Source organism: Accipiter gentilis, chromosome 11 (assembly GCF_929443795.1).
Source record: "Accipiter gentilis chromosome 11, bAccGen1.1, whole genome shotgun sequence".
Taxonomy (NCBI): domain Eukaryota; kingdom Metazoa; phylum Chordata; class Aves; order Accipitriformes; family Accipitridae; genus Astur; species Astur gentilis.
In genome coordinates, this window is record NC_064890.1 from 11,222,548 (window position 1) to 11,243,630 (window position 21,083).

The window sequence follows — 21,083 nt, forward strand, 5'->3', positions numbered from 1 at the left end:
TCCTCTTGAAACAGCTTTTAAAATTTCAGGGAAAGATGACTGGCTACATTTTAGACTTTATTTAAAAGTATTAGGGGGGGTCTGAGGTCTGGCATATTCATTCTTTCACTTGTATTAAGCATAAGAGCAATACCTGTTAAAGGCCCTTAATTTTTAGGTTTTTGTTTAGCCTTTGAAAGCCCAATACTAGGACAAATATTTGTATAAAATCTGCCAAACTAACAAAGCCTTTTCCCTTCTCGCTACATCTTTTGATTTAAGCCCTGAAGTCTTTGCAGTTCAAATGCTGCAGCAGCCTGCAGAGGAACTGAGAAATGAAAGGAACTGCAAACAGACTAGGGTAGTTTCAACCCTAAGAAATGACTTGCAGAGTAGATGAGCAAAAAAAAGGATACCACCTGGCAACTGGACCCATCCACATGTAGAAAAGTCAATATTTGTTCAGATTTAACTACAGCATTTTTAACTGTACTGTCCAATTTTACATTTCAGGCTGAATACCTCCTGACCAATTTAATTTGAAGGAAGAATTATGTGGACACACCTAGAGTTCAAAGAAAAATTGACAGCCAGGAGTGACCTATCTGAAATTAATTAGTGCTCTCATCCTGTCTCACACTACATATGGGTCCATTAACAGAAATGTTGCCAGGTCCAATTATCACTAATTGGCAGTTAATCTGACTGGGAAATACAAGGCTAAGTATTAGGGACCAATCCTGCGCTCATTAACATAGAGGACAAAAATTCTTAAAAATACTAGAAATGAACCAGAAAAGTAATATGAAGAGGAATCTGTATCTCTTTATTGTCTCCAAGCAATTGGTTGTGGAACTGATGAGGTGAAATAAGGATTGCTGTGCTACTAACAGACCAGTGCAATAACAGACGTGCAGGAAATCAAAGACCGGGAGCTGTGAACCTATGTGTGAAACTCTTTGGGAAATGGGTTAACAAAAGGAATTTACTTTACTTGGCACTTAAAGCTTTCTTTAGTGATACAGGTTGGAAACAGTTACAAAAGAGATGTAGTTCCCATGGTGTATACAGGAAGCTTATAGACTTTGTGAAAGGGGATAAGCAATACCTTTATTTTTTTTCTCCCCCCTTTCCCCCCTCCAATTTCTATTCCTTTTTATATTTAGCAAAAGAAGCCACAAAATAATTACAAATGGGCTGGACAGTGGCTTTGCACTGAGATAGATACCCTTTCATCGTACAAGAAATGAATGTTTCTGTGTAACAAAGGGCATGGGCAATGTTTTAAATTTCATTCCTCATTTTCCTTTTCCCTCTGGCAGAACTATTTAATTGGTGGTTAGTGAAACTCTGCAATTCAGAACTTCACCTCTTTTGATTGAAACTGAGTTACTGTGACTGCTCAGAATTGCAGCTGGTTCTTCTACCTGCAAATCTCTTCTGTATTTCACTTCATATTGAGTAACCATTTTCCCTTGTTATCAACAACACAAAAAAATTATCCTTTGTTTCTGTGAAAGCTCCACTTCCTGCCCCTGGCATGCTTTGTTTAATTACCATGTTGACAATGGACAAAATGCTTTTCTTTAAGGAAGAAAGAGAAGAAAAGAAGACTACTTTAATGTCTTTTATTCTCTGGACACTACTGGTCTTTGGTATTAGGCCTAGGGTACATCTTTTAGAGTCATAGAAGAAGTGAAAAGCAGTAAATACATGGGCAGAGGTAAGGACAAAGATTATGAATCACATAAATACTTTTGAAGACCATAGTTTAAAGGTATTTCCAAACTCACCAGATATTTGATCTGTAGAGTCAATTGTTTTTGTATTACAATAGATAATCAGATAAAATCACAGGTTTTTTTTTTTTACAGTATTTACAAAATGTTGGCATCTCCCACCACTACTTTTTGTACCTCATTTGATCTTTGCAATACATGCTAATTCCAAGGCAGCAGATCCCTTCCAACTGCTTGCTTGAGGGGCCACATCCAGCTATCATCTGTGCAAACTGTGTAAATGTGGTAAAACCAGCCTGTTTGTTCCACTAGAAGTAGAAGGCATTATAGGAAACTATCAGATAACAGACTGAACTGCAGAAAGGAGGTAGGACCCGTCATACAGCTCGGCTGGAAGTCATGGCTGCAGGTCTCCACAAATGCCTTAAGGTTACAGTCAAGGATTTTGAGCCAGTTTATAAAGGAAAACCCATCAAGGCTCTTAAATAGGAAAGCACCACATGGGGCTAAGGTTATGCTTGAATGGCAAATTAATGAAGGTTAGAAAAGTGTCTTTGTTGGCTTGTCTTATTTAATATTCTTCCCTGGATATCCTCTTTTGGTTGCTGTTGGAGAGAAGATACCAACACATTTACACTCTGTGCAATGGTGTGTCTGTTCAAGTTTGTATGAGGCATGGCTGTTTTGCACATTAAGTGGATGTTTGAACAATATGTACAAAGCAAGAAGAGCTTCTGCCCCTCAGCTGAGCTCCCCATTTATTAAGCTCCAGGATCGTGTTCACTCTTCACTCCTTCCTTGGGCTCAATATAAATTAAATTTGTTTTCTACAGCTGAAGAAACTTGACCCTCTCTGACAGTGAGCAGCTTTTAGCTAATTGTCTAGGGCACTCTCCAGGCAGGGAGGTGAGTCTGGGTCTCTTTAGGTGGCCCTGGGCTCGGGACTCTCATGGTGCGTGTGTAGGTACTCAGCAATCTACCGCTGGTAGCAGTGGCATGGGTAATAGCTGAGCCTGGAAAGCAAAGAATGAACCCTGTCATCCCATGGCAGCTTTCCATGCAGTGCGTAGATCCATTATGAAATGTTTAAGTGCCTCCCATTTAGGAAGATTATTTGCTATTTGGGCTGCAATTGTCCCTTTGGACTATAAATTGTCCTGTGTGCTTCTTTCTGTCCTGTGTGGCTTTGCTCTTCCATCATCAGTAGTGACATAATAGTACTTCCCGATTTCAATGGTGCATGGCAAATGCATAGAAGACTGGCTTAGTCAGCCAACTTTCTTTCATTCATTTTTTTTTCCCCCAATGTTTTTGTAGCAATGTAGAATGTCATGTCACCTAATGCTGTCAACAGAAATGCTGTAGAGTTACACAGCCATAGTCAAAATGACTGTCCAATGCAATAGATCTTGACCGATTGCTGCAGGTTTGCTGTGCTTTGGAATGAGGTAAGTATAACCAAGACTTATAATCGTAGTTCCTAAGAGAAAGAAAAACCTCTTATGAGTGGTGTTATTTTTTTTAGTGAGACTGACAGCAGCAACAATAGCACACTTAATTTAGTGATATGTCAGATACTGTTGCATGAAATCTTAGTTGCAAAATTAATTACAACTGGCTTTACACATTTTCACGCTACTGTAAAATGAGTACATGCCTATAAACAAAGCCTAATAAAGAAAGGTAACGGCACAGAGTCATTGCTTTCATACATTGGTGCAAGTTTTTACAATTCATTGAAATTATCCTTTGTTTACAACATGAGTAAATTTGGCCAGGTATGTTAAACTGTGGAGGGGTGTCTAATGAAGTATCACAGGGGAGATTTTAAGTTTGGCCTGGATTAACATCATCATTAATGATCTTAATGATCTGGAAGAAGGAGGCAGTCAGCATGTTCATTAAATTTGCATGTGATACAAAGGTTGGTTTCAAATACCATTAAAGGTACAAAACCACAGAGGGGCAGAAAGAAGCTTTACAGAACAAAACCAATAAATTAAAAAAGAAAAAAGAAGAAAAAAAAATAAGAGCTTCAGCTCAGCAAAATGTGGCTTGATAAATGTAATGATTAATAGTCTGAATTACAGTGTAGGAAGGAAAATTCCAGGTAATGCTGACAAAGATTTCTCATATAATTAATAATAATAATAATAATAATAATACAAAAAAAAACAGGTAAAAAAATCATGTTTACACTCTATTAGTGGGATCACACCACTGATACACTTCTTTAAACAAGGACACACATTATGTAGACTTCTGGGCATGTTAAAATATTGAGAGATTGGAAAAAAAATCAAAGGAATACCTACAAATACACTAATAACGTTAAGTGAGAAGGGATTGATTTCAGAGCAGAGGTTTAAAAAATCTATGCAAAGTACTGGAGCTAAAATATATTTTCAGGGAGCAGTTAAGATGTGGGGGAATATTGCAGTGCGCATGTGAGAACGGCAGACGTGTGTTCAGGGTAACACCGTGAGGTGTGACTGAAGCAAGGGGAATGGAGTCACAACAGCAAAGATTCAAACTGAGCACAAGGAAAGTATCTTGAAAGTAAAATCTTTTCATCTGGGAAGTAAATTCCCCAAGGATGGTTGGGATTTAACATTTCTGTGTATTTTAGTCTCTCTCTTATGTATCTGTCTTCCGAAACCACGTGAGACAGGCAAGTGCTATTGTCCCCATTTACCTGGTGGGGTATTACGGATGCTGCTTGACAGCACTGCCGAGCTCTCGTGGGCTGTTGCTGCTGGCGGGGGATGGAGCTGCTTATACGTCCCTACGAGAGGACAGCAAAAGTGCCTTGAGCTGTAAAGAGATATGAGCAAAGGATCCAGATCATTAATGATAACGTTAATTTTTCTTTGCAATATGAAGACTCAGAGTAAGGGTATTTGTATTTATTGTGTCAGCCTCAAATTGCAAGTGCTGTATTTTTTCATCTTCTTGTCTAGCTTTGAGGACCTGGTGACTTTGCTAAATTTCACCCTGAATGAGGCAGTTATCTTAAAGTACTAGATGTGTTAAAAGACTGCTTTGCCTGAAGTATGCCCTTGCAGTGTCCAATTTTGCTCTTCCTTTTGAGTAATCACTTTTATTGGAAAGGAACAGGAAAATACTTCTTTTTTTCTCTAATCATGTTGAAATTAGTAATAAACGCTTCAGAAGAAAACCATCAGTGTTTCTTTTTTTCACAGAGCAATTTCAGGATGATGGATATTTTTGCAAGAAATATTTCTTCATTAGTATCTTCTGTTTGGTGATGGTCTCATCAGCTGCTGTAGTGAATTTAGTGAGTCTTTTTAATTTGCTTATTTCAGTTTAATTAATTTTCTTGTTAAGTTTTCAGTGGTGAATGTATCTAGAAAGGATTGATGTAAGTTAAAGATAAAATTCCTGCTTCGGATAGCTGGAATAAATTGGCAGATCAAACCAGCAGCTATTACTCACTATCTTCTAGGTTTTTAAAATAAAATTACTTTTTTTTTGCCATCATATGATCCTTAAAGTCTATGAAATCATTTTCCAACCTCTCTAAGTGGTAATTACTGTATCAGGAATGAGAACTCTGGAGACCTCTATTTGTAAAGGCACTCAACAGCCAAGCCTCAGCAATGTCTGGTACCAGTAGAAGGAGGGATCATTTCTGAGACACTGTAATTGATTCACTGTTCTTGTTCAAAAAAAGTTAACACAATACTGGAAATAATCATAAATATCAGCGACTAAAGAATCTGTGTGGAATAATACCAGCCTTTTGGAGAAGATCTCTGAAGATCAGCTTTAAGTTGCTTTTCTGTCACACATCTTGTGTTTCATAAGGCAATTGATTTAATCACTTTATGCTACTGAAAAATGGTGTAATTATATTTCTTTTTCCATCCTTTTTGAGACAGTAAGCTCTTCACAGTAGGCAGTGTCATTTGCCATGTGTTTGTTCCAGTTTAGACTGAAAGTGTTTGGGGATCTCCAGATGATACTGTAATACAGATAACTGACAAAAAAGCTGGTTTCTTATCGGCAGGATCCTTCCATCCAAAACTCCAGAACACAAGACATAGAAGGGCTGTGTTTGCAGGTTTTTGTTTCTTTATAACCCAGAAGAAAAATAAGTGGTGAAAGATACAAATAAAATGTAATTAAGACAACAATACCAATACAGAAGACCTGAAAAATCTGGCACTACAGATGTGGGAGAAAGCAAGGTGCGCGGCAGACCGTCAGCAAAACAGCCGTGATGCATCTTGCCAGGTGGAATTTCAGAGCTGGATTTTGGGAGAGCAGCCCAGGAGACTCCCACCTGCTCATCATAAGAATCCCTTCACACTGCATGCTCCAAAATTTCAGGAAGAAAAAACAACCTCTGTACAGGCTTAGAGAATGCATAATTTGTGCCTACTCTGTCCTCCCTGATGTAGCTTATGTGTGCCTCTGTTGCCAAAGGTGCCTTAGGCTACGGATTCAGTTTCTTTCTTGCCTGATTTCCTCCTAGACACATGATTCTTGAATTTTTGGCCGCTCACTGACTAAGCTTTAACAGCTTTGTAGGTTTAATCCAGGTCTTCAGAATATTGGCAAAAGAAATCAAACTATCAATGTTAATCAATAAAAACAGCTGCTGTATTATTCAAAGAAACAATATACTCCTCTGATAGGAAAGCAATTAAACAGTAATTAATGAATAAACTAAAGGGATGAATAACAATATGAAGCATAAGTATCTTGAACATAACAGTCATCCATACATTTTAAGGAACCCTAAGAATAAGCTGAGAAAACATCTGGTCCAGTGGTATTCATTTTTAATATATAAATAATGGAGAGATTGCAGAAGTCTGGAAGAGCAGTAATGTGTTTCATGATTCATAAAAATAAACAGCATTACTTGGTACACCTGATAGCAGTTCACCAGTCACCCAGAAATGGAGATCATCATCCCTTATTCAGTTGCTGAAGTTGCACTAGGAGCAGATCGGTAGATTGAAGGAGTTGACTGATGCCTACCTACATGTACAATATCTGCAATTTAAAGGGTTTACTTCAGACTGGATTTAGCGTGGTCCTTTGGAGTCAATATGGCCCAATAAATGTGTTACACCAGGAAAAAAAAAAAAGAGATTAAGTGAATTGGAGAGGAGGAGCTGTGTTCAGAAAAGCAGTGTCTCCACAAAGGATACAGAGCTCAAGGCAGTTCAACAACAGCCTCCAGTTTGATACAGTGTACAATACCGGTATATATACCACAAGAAATACTTGCAAAATTCAGGCAACATATAGATATGGGACTAATGTATGGGAAACTTCAACGTCATATGTTAAAATGGTAGTTCATGCAGTGTAAGTACCTAAATTATATTTTTTAATTAAAAAAAAAAAGTGGAAGATAATTCAAAGAGTGCAGAAAGTGGTGAATAAATGGACAAAAAGCTTCTACATGTAGGATGTTAAGGAGGACTCTACACGTACTTCTGCTTCCCAGCTTTCTCCTCCTTACCGAGCTTAGTGTATGGGGAGGCTTTCCTCCATCTCTCACCTTACGTATGCTGGCAAGCTGCCATTCCTGGGCATTGAAAATGTACATTTATGTGTTGGGCCAGGAAGAGGGAATGCTGCAGCATTGCCTTTCCTGCTAATAGAGGGTGTGTGTCACTGTGCCGTAGCTCTATACCTGCCTTTCCCCAGCCTCTTGCATTAGGTTTCTGGGCATGCCAGCTCTGAAATAGTGTTGACCGTACATCTCTGCATCCAGGTGCATGTGCTCCTTCTCTCCTCTCCTCGCTTGTTCCCCTTCACCTCTTTTCAATCCTTTGCTCCGCTTCAGGTGGTCCCTTCTGGCTTCAGACTCTGTAGTAGAGTAGTGGAAAGGATTATTATCAATACTACTAGTCTGTACAAAGTGCTTTGCCTTTTGTTTGTACAAGCCGCCTGTTTATCAGCATTTCTGAAAACAAGTGCCTAGCTGTAACTGCAGACACACAAAGCATTTCAGCACAGAAACTGCTTGAGGTCAGCTCTGGAGTGAAATCTAACATGACAATGAACTCTTTAAAATAGTCAGTCTATCAGTTACTCCATATGCCTGCTGTGAAGTGATAGTGATGTTGAGTGCAGGCACATGGAGAAAAATATGTCTATGAAAAGTTTATTGAGTCTATCAGAAAAGGAAAGCCTGTACATCAGTAATAAATCAGCAGACACCCCCCACCCCCCACCCCCCCCCATTTCAAAAAAATCACATTATGGTATGTCCATAATATAATTAGCCTGTGCTTCAGGATTAATGCATTAATTTTATACTGAAATAGCAGTGAGAATTTTTGTTCTAAATTCAGAGCATTGGAAATAACCTTCTCTGCCTTTTCAATTTGTATTCATTTGCCTTTTTTTTCTTTAAAAACAAATAATTTGAGCTCTGGGAAGGTAATATTCCTGAAAGTAGATGATATACTTGTGATAGCACTTCATCACATCTGTCCTAGCAAGCAAGACTTAACGCTTGAATAATAGGGCTTTCGTAGATCTGTAATGGGTACTATCAGAAATATTATTGAGTGGGCATTAGAAGACATGACTTCTCTGGAATGGAAATTTCCATTTACTCCATTTGTAAATATAAACCCCAGGTATTAACTACTTTCAAGTGAATCCTGGAAGATTTTCATTTTGCCATGGTAATAGTGTATTTAAACAAAACTGTTACTTAGGTCAGGAAATATATGTTGTCTCCTGGCTCTGTGATGGTTGCTTTATATAGTTTTGGTTTTCATGGTGATTAGTGCCATTACACTTTTAAAAAATACAGCCATTGCAGGCTAAGCTAGATCAGAAACAAAATGGGTTATGTGTTGCAGGCACGATTTTTTCATGAGAATAAGAGGGTTTAATCTGCAAATGTGGCATAATACCTATTCCCGGGTCCATTTCTGCTTTGCTCACTAAGGTAAATGGTGCAAATTGGTTTAAATAGGTGGTGGAATTGAAGTGACAAGAGTAATTTATACTACCTGAGGTTCTGCTCGCTCCTTTAAAAGATGAGCTACTCTGTTAAAGTCCTTGCAGACTGGTCTAATTGGGCAGGCTTGAAGGATGCTCAGTGCTCTGTAAGTTCCCCTGGGTCCTGCAGCTCATTTGTAGAGTCTGCGGGCAGAGTCCTGCAGGACGGCTTGGTTATCAGCTGCCTGCCGCCATGGTCTCTGCAGTTATTTCCATCCTAGCCTTCACATAGGGTTCAGACTGTTTTTGTTTCTACCACTGTATTATTAAATATTGAATGTGCTCTTTGCACTCATGAGTATCTTTAGTGCTCAGAAGAGTGTGAACAATTTGAGATAGAGCAGTATCTACCTCAAATCCTTTTTATAGAAAACATTCACTGGTCCTGAAACATGCACCATTTGCACAGACTGCTGCTAACAACATTTGATCCATCAGCTATGCTTGTAGCAAACTATACCTTAGTCTCAAATGTGTGATACCAGAATGCCAAAACAACTCAAGTTTATGTTGTTTTACATATGACCCTCACTATTAAAGCAGGTATTTTAGAGCAATGAAAATTTTTCTATTGCAGAATACTTAGCTGAGGAAAGAACCACGGGCAAAGAAATGAACAAACCCCAATTTGTTCTTCTTTTTATTCTGGAAAGAGGAGCAGCAATGTGTTACTTGAGCATTCTTTCCTCAAGTGCCTTTCCCAGTAAATTAGTAGTTTCTCTTGCATGCCGCATGCATCATTAACCATTCCATCTATCTCCCAATGTTTCTCCATCCTAACACTGAGGAAGCCAGTAATAAGATTAATCTTTGTCACTAACAATCACTTGTATAGCTATAAGGGAGGAACATTATATGTATTGTGACGGGTTGACCCTGGCTGGGTGCCAGGTGCCCACCAAAGCCATTCTATCACTCCCCCCTCCTCAGCTGGACAGGGGAGAAACTATAACAAAGAGCTTGCAGGTCTAGATAAGGACGGGAGAGATCACTCACCAATTACCTTATGGGCAAAACAGAGTCAACTTGGGAAAATTAACTCAATTTATTACCAATCAACCAGAGTAGAGTAATGAGAAATAAAACCAAATCTCAAAACACTTCCCCTCCAATCCTCCCTTCTTCCTGGGCACAACTTCACTCCCATATTCTCAAGCCCCCCCCCCCCCCCCCCCAGCAGCACAGAGGGACGGGGAATGGGTTTTACAGTCAGTTGATCACGTTATCTCTGCTGCTTCATCCTCCTCAGTGGCAGGACTCATCACACTCTTCCCCTGCTGCAGCGTGGGTCCCTTCCATGGTGGGCTGCAGTCCTTCGGGCACAGACTGCTCCAGCGTGGGTCCCTTCCATGGGGTCACAAGTCCTGCCAGCAAACCTGCTCCAGCATGGCCTCCTCTCTCCACAGGGCCACAGGTCCTGCCAGGAGCCTGCCAGGGGTCTCCACCTCCTCTGGTCCTCCATGGGCTGCAGGTGGAGATCTGCTCCACCGTGGACCTCCCTGGGCTGCAGGGGGACAGCCTGCCTCACCAGGGTCTTCCCCACAGGCTGCAGGGGAATCTCTGCTCTGGTGCCTGGAGCATCTCCTCCCCTCCTTTTGCACTGACCTGGGGGGTCTGTGGGGCTGTTTCTCTCATACATTCTCACTCCTCTCTCTGGCTGCTGTTGCACAGTTTTTCCCCCTTTTTAAACCTGTTCTCCCAGAGGCTAGCGGGAGACCATCACTGATGGGCTCGGCCTTGGCCAGTGGTGGGTCTGTCTTAGACCCGGCTGGCATTTCTGTCAGACATGGGGGAAGCTTCCAGCAGCTTCTTACAGAAGCCACCCCTGTAACACCCACCCCCCAAACCTTGCCACACAAACCTAATACAGTATAAATGCCCAACAGAAGTCAAAGGTTAAGCTGAGGGCTACTAAATTAAGGGCACCTGTCAGTATACTCAGTTTTCTCATACTCCTTCATGTATTCCTCTGATGGTGTTATATTCAGGCATTTAAATGCTAATCCAGGGATCCAAATGATTGGTAGTTAACCACCTGCACTTGATCTAAACAGTAACAGCAAAGAGAAAGCCAGGACTGGATCTGTGACTATATATTCACTACAGGGCTCTGAGATTACTTTCTTTTCACATCCTTAACAACATCCATGAAGAATCAGTGCTTTCTTTTCTATCCAGGCATCTCAGCTACACCTAACTTCTAACTAGAACTGTGAGTTAGAGGAAATAGCTGGTTCGGCTTGCCTGAGAACATTGGGATGCAGCTGATCCTATGAACAGCTATGCCCTCGTTGTATGGTTGTTCCTAAGGAGGAGGATTTAGCATTCCTGGTTTGTTGAAACATATGCTGGAGGAGTCTCCTGCAACTCCCGTGGAGACCTTCCCCTTGCAATTCTATTCACTGTGGTGCTGAATCCTTCCAGTCTTATGACCTCTGTGAATTCTGTGTTGGTGACAGCCCATACTGCTTGCAAAATGCAAGATGGTGTAAAGAGGCAAGTGCTGTTCAGGGTGAGGAGGGTGTATTCTGGATTCATTTTCTCTGATATTGCATGTACGTCTGTGTAAGTAACTGCAGAACTGCGTAGGTACACATGAACAACACATGATGCCACCCATTTTAACAATTAATTAGCTATTTTACTTCATCATGTGTTTCTAGGCATTATAAAAGAATTAGATCTTTGGCAGACAAAGAAATAGAGAGTACTTGATAGTGACCTAGATAAGCAAGATATGTCTGGGAAATGCTAATAAGCATTTTACCTCTCTGCTCGCTTTCAGCATGACTGATTTATCGTTTAATACAGCACATTGCTATGCAGGTATCCTTCCTTTTCATGATCTTGTCTTCCACATAATAAGCCCTGCCTTTCAGCTGGGCTTGTTAACACAAGCAGTGTGTAGCATTAATAGTTGTTAACTGTTCTCAGTTCTTCCCTCAGCTTGGGCATGGCTGTTAGCAGACAACATCTATTCTGCATTTGAGCTGTGTCCTCTGAATGAAAGTCCCACTGCCCAGAAAAACAAATATGAAAATAAAACCAGCTTCCTGATCCTGACAAGCCAGTGTCAAGGCTCTAGGTGCCAGAGGTGCAATTTTCAGTCCTTCTGATGAGCCAAGGTACTAAAACAGCAAGAGGTGTTCTCAGCTGTTAGGGCTGAACAGGGAGGTGTCCTCCAGTTCTGAAGTTTATGCTGCATTTTAGGAATCCTTCAGGGTGAAAGATGTGTTAAGACACCGTGTGTAAAAATAGGAATGTGGGGTTTATTTTCCTTTCTGTCCAAGCTCCAAAGGTAGTCAGCTGATAAGGAAATTTGGGCAAATTTGGGCAAAACAGGTGAGATTTCACTTATATTAAATTCATTTACTTGATAAAATATTTTGAGAATATAGGTATGTCTAAACCTTTTTCCTCTCTACTATTTGAGTAGCTAATTTGACATCTACAGCCAAAAACTACTGCTGAAGGGCGTTTTCTAAATTTCTTTAAAAAAAAACCTAAGGAATTTCGTCTATTTTCTGCTAAAAAATAGCTCGATAGGGAAAGGTGTCTTTCATATAAAATGAAATGATACGACACTCTCCACAGAGGTGCAAGGTGTGAGTTTTCTCTCATGCTGAGAAAAAAATGGAGCTTGGTCTCATGTTCTATATAAGTACTTAACTCCTAGTACCAAGAGATGCTGTGTGTTTAGAAAGAGTGGGAAAGATACCACTGCATCTTGGCCCATGCCTGAGCTTTTAGGTACGTGTTAGGCATCCTCTGAGAATGGATACGTTCAAAGTACTTGGGAGGACAATGCGGAATTATTTAATGTCTGGATTTTACTTGGGTCTATGTGTAAGGTAGGTGTCAAGCTTACTTACCGTTGTCAAGAGCAAGGTATTTCCTAGTAAGTCCAGAAGCTAAACTGGAAGACCATCTTGATTTCACATGTCTCCAAAAGCAAGGTGGCAACAAAAAAGATTTCAGGAGACTGAGGCTTCACTTAAGTCCTCTTCTGGGTACTCCCCTCTTCCGTGACTCTGTTTCCTCTATTAAAATTGACTAATAGTATCTACGTCATGAAGGATTTCCAAGTCCAAAGCAATTAAGTCTGAAAAGCATATTGAGACATTCAGATGGGAAGTGCTGTCTGACTGCGCTGGTATAATTATACACTGCATAACTGATCCAAGTACCGAAGAAAAGTGGAACACGAAAGAACAGCTAAATTTATCCTAGAAAATGGGTTCAGCAGTTCAGCATTTAGATTTAGATCAGTAGAGCAGGCTCACTGCTGCTAAAAGCCACGTAATCAGCTAATTTTGGCTGATGTAGTATCGGTTGTTGTGAAATGCCTTTTTATGTGTGTTGGTTTAGTTATTAATTAAGAGAAGTTTTAGCATACAATTAACATATGGTTTTGTTTTAAAAATGTTCTATGGATAAAACATTTATTGCTTGATTTCAATGCTTAAATATTTTCCTTCCATTAAACTTACCGTTCTTCTAGGTCTTATAACCCATACGCAGATCATAGCATTGATAAAATATTTTTAGGATATTGGGATGAACAACTTTGCACAAATTTTGCCTACTGCAAATGAAAACTCAGAAAATATTTAAAATCTGCCTGGAGGTGTGCAAAGTTGCTGACTGGGCTACAGGTACAATATTTAATCTCTTAGCCTTTTTCACCACCAAGGTGTACAACAAATGCCAGCGTAACCCGCTAGTAATGTAATCTGGTTTGTAAAACGGCTAATGTGTTATTTCCCAAATTCTGATAGCAGTGCTTGTGCAAATTGAGGTTTTATAGCTCACACTGGTGCATTTAAAATGTCAGCTGATAGAGGTGTTGCTTATGTTTTTCCTGATGCCACCAAACTTACTTAAGAGGTCCAGTAGCTTTCACAGCTGATTTTTTTAAAGTACAGCAACCCCTTTGCTAAAAGAGATAATACTGGCACATATCTGGAATTTATCCTAATGTTGCAGGTGTGCTGCAGCATTGTGCACGTCGGAGTAGTGCTGCCCAGAAACTTTGACTTAAAAAGAGAATTATAAAACCAACCGTGCAACCCCCTCCCCATAAACAACTTCAGGGCCAAATTTTCAGTTAGTGTTAACTGACCTAACACTATTGCATGCAACAGAGTGATGGTGATTTATACTGGTTTTGCACCTGGTCCAGTGAGTTAAAGTGTGGGTATCATATCCTTCCAACTCTTTTACACAGCAGAAGCAAGCAGAAGGGGCTAACCTCAGGTGATGGCTCTGTGTCTTGTTGAGTGCTGAGTTACAGTGCAGAAGCTTTGCCAGACTGAGCTGGGGGACATAACTTCAGCCAAGTAAAGGTGTCCAGCCTGGGAAAGAAATGAAGTAACATACACAAACTGTGCTGCCCGGGATGCTGTCCTGTTGTAGGCTTACGCAAGGGGGTAAAAATCATCCTAAAGTGCAATGTTAAACTCATAACGTTCTCAGTGCTGCTGCTTAAAATCCATATACTCTACATTGCTTGCAGTGATTATTAAAAATACTATATACTTAAGAACGGTAAGAGTATAATTCATATTATAATACATTAATGATGTTCAGAATTCTTACTATGCTCTTAAATCCCAATGGGACTTGTGCTTTTGGATCATCGTAGTGGTTGAGTTTTAAGTGCTAAAATAAATGCTGCAATTACTGGTGGGTAATGAAAGGGATGGCTGGTTAAGTTTTACTCTATCACCGGTATGTGCTTGTTGTAGGAGAGAGAAATGCAGGGAAGCGCTACTGCTGCTCATTCATACTGCAGAAGTCAGATCCCCTTTTTCCTGCCAGATGCAGAGAAAGCAGGGATAAATATTGGAGTACTTTTACCTAAAAATTGAGTTTGACCAAAACCCACACTGAAACTCTGGTACTAATAAAGCCTTCTAGAGAAGAGAAAAATTAACAAGAGATAAGAGTAATAAAAATCCCAAGATAATTTTGTTTTCAATTTTAAGCTTCTGCTGTTGCTACTTAATGGGATGGGTACTTAAGGATTTTCACTTTTTTTTTTTTTTAAAAGAAGAAATCATTCTCGACTATATTATCATTCATAATTCCATCATATCATAAATTTTATTATCTTTCTAAATTGTAACTTAATGTGTAAAATTGAAAATTACATTTTACTTTTCAAGATAAAAGGCATTACAGCTGCATTACTCTGCTGGGGTGAAAAGTTCTAACGGGCACCGTTTACCTGAGCAGTTTGTAGTGACCGCGTTTCGGTTAGAACGCATCGGCGAGCATAATTAAGACGCGTTTTTAAAAAACTGCTGGGCTGGATGTAGCTGCTCAGGGCGTGACTGGATGTCCCCGGACACCTCGCCGCCCTTACCGCCCCGGTGCCCTTGCCCGTTTCTTTGCTGGGGGTTTCCTCAGACAGCCGGACCGGACCGGACGGGACCGGACCGGACCGGACGGGACCGGACCGGACCGGACCGGACCGACCGCGGTTTGGTCGGTGGTTCCCCCCCCCGCCCCGCGCCCCCTCACAGAACGGCACGGCGCGCGGCCGGCAGGTGGCGCCCGAGGAGCGCAGGCGGCAGCCCTGCGCGCCCCCGTGAGCCCTGCGCGCCCCCCCGTGAGCCCTGCGCGCCCCCGTGAGCCAACGGTTCGCCAAGGCCCCTGGGTGCGCGTGCGGCCTGTGAGGGCTCGGTCTGCAGGACGTCCGCTCCCGCTGTGAGTCGGTTATGCGAGTTATCGGTTCAGAAATGACAGTTTGCGGTTGGTTTTTTTTTTTTGCCTTGAAGGTAGAGGTCTGGGGGAGCCGCTGGCGGAGGCGGAGGGGTAAAGGGCCACGCGTGCTCGGCGTCCGGCCGGAATTTGGCAGGGGTGCTGGAGGCCCAGTAAACCCTGGCTGCCGGTTGGTACGTGTGTTGTCCTAGTAGCAGGACAGAGCGTGTTGGTGCAGGAGCTGTACAAAGAGAAAGCTAAAATGAAGGCGTTTGCCCCAGTTGCTGAAGATAAATGACAGCAGATGACGTACAGGGGATGAATAAGCAGTGTCCCTTAGGACCATGGGAAGTTGTCTCAGGATCTTGCTAGAGCCTGGCTTTTATCAGTGTTTGGGCGTTTTTCCTTTGGTTTACTGGGGAGAAGGAAGTTTGAGTCTGATTTTAGCCGCTGTAGTGGATTGTCAGTCACCCACCGAAAGGTTTTGGCTTGAGCAAGTTATGGGTTTGTAATAAACACGTGGGGCTGTGAATCATCAGCAGTGGCTAGTGAATGGCAGTGGAACTTGCAGCTATGGATAACGTAGCGTGGAGACAAAATGTAGAGGAGAATAAAGAAAAAAACCCCATAGTCAAAGTCCTATAAAACTCCCATAAGAATCCTGCAGAAAAAATGACAAGGGTCTGCTAAACTTGATGTAGTAGAGATCAAAGCAATGGGAGGAGAAGTAGGAAAGGATAATATCAAAGAAACTGAGAAAAAAATATTCTCAGGAGAACCTTTGTGCTGGAAGTGATGTGTTTGAAAGATGAATTCTGAAGATGGATTCTTGAGATTAGCTAATAACAGGTTATCAGAAGAATTAATGATTTTATTGTGAGCATATTGCAAGGAGCAAATCTGATTACAACTGGCTGGTCATCTCACTAATGAACTGTGCTTTGCTCGTATGATATGTTTTCTTTTTATGTTAAAAACTGAGCCTTCAAAGCCTCTAATACATCCTCCTGCAGCCTACATACTCGATAAATGTGGCAAGGTTAGACAAGGAGATATTTATTCATAAGTGTCAGAGACAGTTAGGAAACTAGAGAATTCTTAGGATGTTATCGCCAGTCACTGACCCTGAAAAGATTGACATATGATAACGCTGTGAGACAGCCAGGTTGGGAGTTACTCCGGTTTGAGGTCATGCCTCTCTGCTGGTGAGAGATGACTCTTACTCTAGCTTTGTCCTCCAGAGTGAGAATCATTCCTTCCTCTGTGCTTTGATTTTATTCTTTAGGTACAGATATGTATTTCAAGGTGTGAGCCTGTCTAGGAAAGAAGTTTCTAAAAACAGAATTTTGATCCAAAAGTATATTATGGAGAAAAAGCTATGAAGAAGAAACTCTCCAGAAACTATAATTTTATTGGTTTTCTTGCTTGCAATTTGGAAGTAAGGACAAAATAATACTAAGCATATTATGTCCTTGCATCTGAAGAATAGGGGTATTAACCGCATGCTGGGCATGTATCCCAAAACAATTGTTACCATTTAATAAAGTACCGTGATATTCTAAATTCTGGATTTCACCTACATATTTAAGATCCATATGCATTTCAGTATGTGTAAGGTATGGCCATAGGATGATTGTTCAGCTCTGGAAGTTATTTCTTTTTCTGGTTCCTGTAATAAGAGGTGTTTGGCCTTCATTGTGAATCCTCTCTCAACTTGCAATCTAAATTCTCAGAGAAGTTGAAAAGCAAGGACTTGTGTCTTTCTCCTGGGAAACTGGTGAAGAGCTAGGAGTGAAAGGTTTTATATTTTAATGAGATGAGTCAGAAATATTTCATTAAAAATGTCTTGTAAAGCATGTTTTGGATAGGAAATTGTCCAACTAATATAATCAAATCTTACTTTGCATTTGAGATATTTTCATCATTGATATAGTGTAAATTTAATGTTAAAAATTGGACTCAGTATTCTGCTGATGAAACAATGATTGGTCTTATAATAAAATAATATGCAAAATAACAAATGGCAGGAAGGATGAAATCAGCATCTGTTATCTGTTAGCTAATGTCATGATTTATAAAAACAAACAGCCAGTGAAGTCTTCAATAGGAATTTATGAAAACCCCATTAATTAACAGAGACACATTGTGGTTTGAGGCAAATCTCTAGTTAGGAAGATGTAAAATATCATCGATAACATACTGTGTGTGAACCTGATAGACCACAGCAGCCCCTCTGTTGGTGGGAAATAATGTATATAATCAAGATGAGTCTTGGCAGAGAGCCTTAAACCACAAGAAAATAGGAGTCCTAAAAGAGGAGCTAACAGACAGAATGTTATCCAGAGGCCACCAGGGGTATTTATACACAATATTGAGCATGCTGAGAATTAACAGAAAATGCATATAGGCTGGCTGAAATACAAATTATTGTCTTGTATGTGTATTTACATTTCCTTCCCACTCTGCAGTGCTATGACTCTAAGGTGGCTGAGGACTTCAGTGCAGTTCTGAACCAGTTACTTGGTTTGCCACAGAGATCTAGCTAGTGAAGATAAGCAACTTAATCACCACTGAAAAGGCCAGTGGATTTTCCTATACAAGCAGAGACCTCTTGCCACAGTGTAGCCTCAGGTCATCGATTCTTCCCTCTTCCATACTGCATCCTTTTTGAGCTTCATGAGTCCATAGCTGCTGGAGAAATACTTCTCTGCATACCCGCTGCCTTGCATCTATTTTAGGTGTCTGACAACTGGTGTGAGAAGGCCTCATACATGTATCTACATTTTATTTCAAAGGTATTTGCACTTGAGAAGAGGCTAAAGGGTTGCTGGTTATAGTAATTGACTTAGTCTGTAAAAAAACAAGGAATCAATTTTTCAGAAATATCATGATAAAAAAATTGCAGGATTTCATTGGTCCCAAAGTAAACATCACTGTATAGCATAGCATCATGTTCCCACTATAGCTTTGTTTGTCATTTCTTTTCAGAACCTCTGATAAAATGCCTCACAAAAGCAAGGAGAAACCAAAACAAAGACCAAAGAGTTAAATTTTGAATGTGAACTTAGCAGTGCTTAATGGGAAGGGTCTGATGGCCTTTTGTTGTCCTAAACTCACGCCATTGGTCTTGACTTTAAATTCATCTTTTCTGATCTGTGTCAAAAGTCATCAGTCAATAAAGCAGGAGGCATTTATTGTTTTGCTGTTACTCATATTTTTCTCAGTTTTTCTTGTATTAGCCATCAGGCTTGTGGCAACAATTTATGAATGGTGAGGTCTGAATGTATTTGTTTTTATGTGGCATCATACTTATATATTGCTAGTTAGTATGTCCCTAGAAATGAGGCAAGACATGACACAGGTCTTGTTTTGCTGTCAGTGTATTTATTTTGCCCACTCCTACCTGGGTGCACAGAAGATATAACTGATTCCTGCTGAGAAGGAACTGACCAGAACATTTGTTATCCATCGTAAGACAGATTTGCCCCATGTGTTCCTATCTAAGGACTTCAGACACGGGATTTGTTTTCTCTGGTTTTTTTTGGGGGGTGGTGATGTTTTGTGCATGGGAAAGGTTTTGAGGCCAAGAAGATGACTACTTTTTGGCACATGTAATTTTTTTATCAGATTCAGTTTACTGTGTTCTACCCCACTGAGGGGTGGGTATCCAGAATATGCCTGTTTGCTTCTCTCAGTACAAGAAAGGCATCCTGGAGCAGTCCCACAGCCTGTCCCTCAGCATCCTCTCTCCAAGGGTCAGAAGCAGATATGTAGGAGAGGATGTAAAACCAAGACAGACATAGTGTTACTTCCTTAAAATGCTCTCCTTGCCTCCAGCAGTTTGCAGTCCAGGGATTTCCCTGGTCACAGATGGTTTTAATTGCATTAATAACTCTTGGTAGATTTTCTTTCCATGAATATGTTTAATCTGTTCGAAACAGATGTAAACTTTTAGCTTTCTCAGTAATCTCTGACAAGTTCTGCAGCCTGCCTGGTGTGTGAAGAACCATCTCCTTCTCTTTGTTTCAACCATCCCCCCTTAAACTTGTATTGGAAGAGCCAGAGATCAAAGAATCTCTGGTCATCCTCTCTGCCAATCATGTTTTTTTAGGCTGCTATCATGTGTTTAATCAGTGGTCTTTTCCAAGTTGATAATAATACACAATACATTTATAACAGCGTCCCTAAAATTGTCTTCTGTAATATGACAGCTTACAGTTGTTGACTTGGGCTTCCCTTTGGTTCTGTTCAGCAGCATAGTAGTGCTGTTGCTAAAGCTCACTGAAGCGTCATGTGATGTCCAGTTTTAGTTTGAAACCACACTTGTGAGTGTGTCTTTATTAAATCTGTTACTTTTTGTCTGTAAGAGGTATTGTAAAGCACTTCAAAATTAAATCATAGCAAGGGCTATGCAATTGGTATTAAAATAATGTTAGATATTTCAATAATAAATATCTATTATAATTAGATCTGGGAGATTATTTGGGAGATGCTTAGGTGCTTTAATGACAGAGTGGGTTTCTGGGGAAATAGGCAGATACGAAAATGAGACTTATTAAACAAGCCAAGTCCCCAGACAGCATCTCACTCAGCATAACCAGTAATTCGTGGGCTGAGTTATAACTGACAGTCCAGGATTATTCATCTGTTGTAAAGTGATGCTCCTCTGTTTGAACATGTGTTTGGACAACATTATGAGTAATGAATAACTCTGAAAGTACACAAGTGAGAAAAAAAAATAGTATAAAATACGGATACAAGTCAAGTGAAACTAAAAGCAGTGATGCAGGGTTTCTAAAGCTAATCTCTAGAATAATTACAGTTTTTGGTTTAGTAGGGGTGATGGATAGAGTTAAAGCATGTACCCCTCAGATCACATCACAACCGTGTGAAGAGTGAAGCTTCGCCAGGGTTCTGTGTTATGCTTTAGAGGATGGCCCAACGTAAGGACCAAAACTTTACAAATTCTATTGATTTCTCTGCAGTTTACTACAGTTTTATCAATAGGTGCAATGTGGTCTTTTCCTTATTTAAAGCCTTCTTGTAGCACAACCTTCCAAAAGGGCGCACCAAACCTGAACAGTAGAACCAGTCCTAAAAATACACCGGCTATTTGTGCTAACGGTGTCCCTGATTAAGATCAAATACTCATGCTGGTCACCACAATACATGCCACAAGCTAAGGTTCATACATTTTGGGGTTATTTTCCATTTTTAGATGTAATAGACCAAAGATAGAAAAACAGTTATACAATGGTGATATCCCCAAGCATGCCTCTGGAAGTGGCAATAAGCCTAGCTGTGAGTTTAGTATTCTCCCCCTGCTATGGTGCTGTTGATGATATTGTAATCCAAGGTTGACCATAATGCTCTGGGGGAGTTGGATGTGTTGCATGCAGGACGCTCGTCTGCTCCTTTGGAGCAAAAGGAAGTTTGCAGTGAAATGAGAAGCTGTTGCTGTCAGCAAAAAATCGCTGTGTGAACATTACAGAGCACCTAAGGAACATTTAATGACTTGGCAGTTCTAAGCTTTGCATCATTGTCAAGGAGGATGGGAAAATGAATTTAATTGGTACAATCTTTCATTTAGAGTTAAACTCAATAGGCAATTTCTTCTTGCTATGAGCATATGTTATTTACTGGGTTTGTCTTTCCAGTGTT

General features: G+C 40.4%; 1 protein-coding gene and 1 long non-coding RNA gene across 14 annotated transcripts in view; one reads left to right on the plus strand and one right to left on the minus strand.

Moving 5' to 3' along the window:
* CACNA2D1 (calcium voltage-gated channel auxiliary subunit alpha2delta 1) overlaps positions 1–21,083 on the plus strand; it is a 427,231-nt gene that overhangs the window by 128,015 nt on the left and 278,133 nt on the right. The gene's annotated exons all lie outside the window — the stretch shown is intronic.
* Positions 1,188–16,503, minus strand: LOC126044353 (uncharacterized). The gene is made up of 5 exons (XR_007507642.1): positions 14,947–16,503; positions 13,969–14,071; positions 12,590–12,819; positions 4,414–7,568; positions 1,188–3,198 (listed from the first exon to the last, which is right to left on the minus strand). It is a non-coding gene; the product is annotated as an uncharacterized LOC126044353 (long non-coding RNA).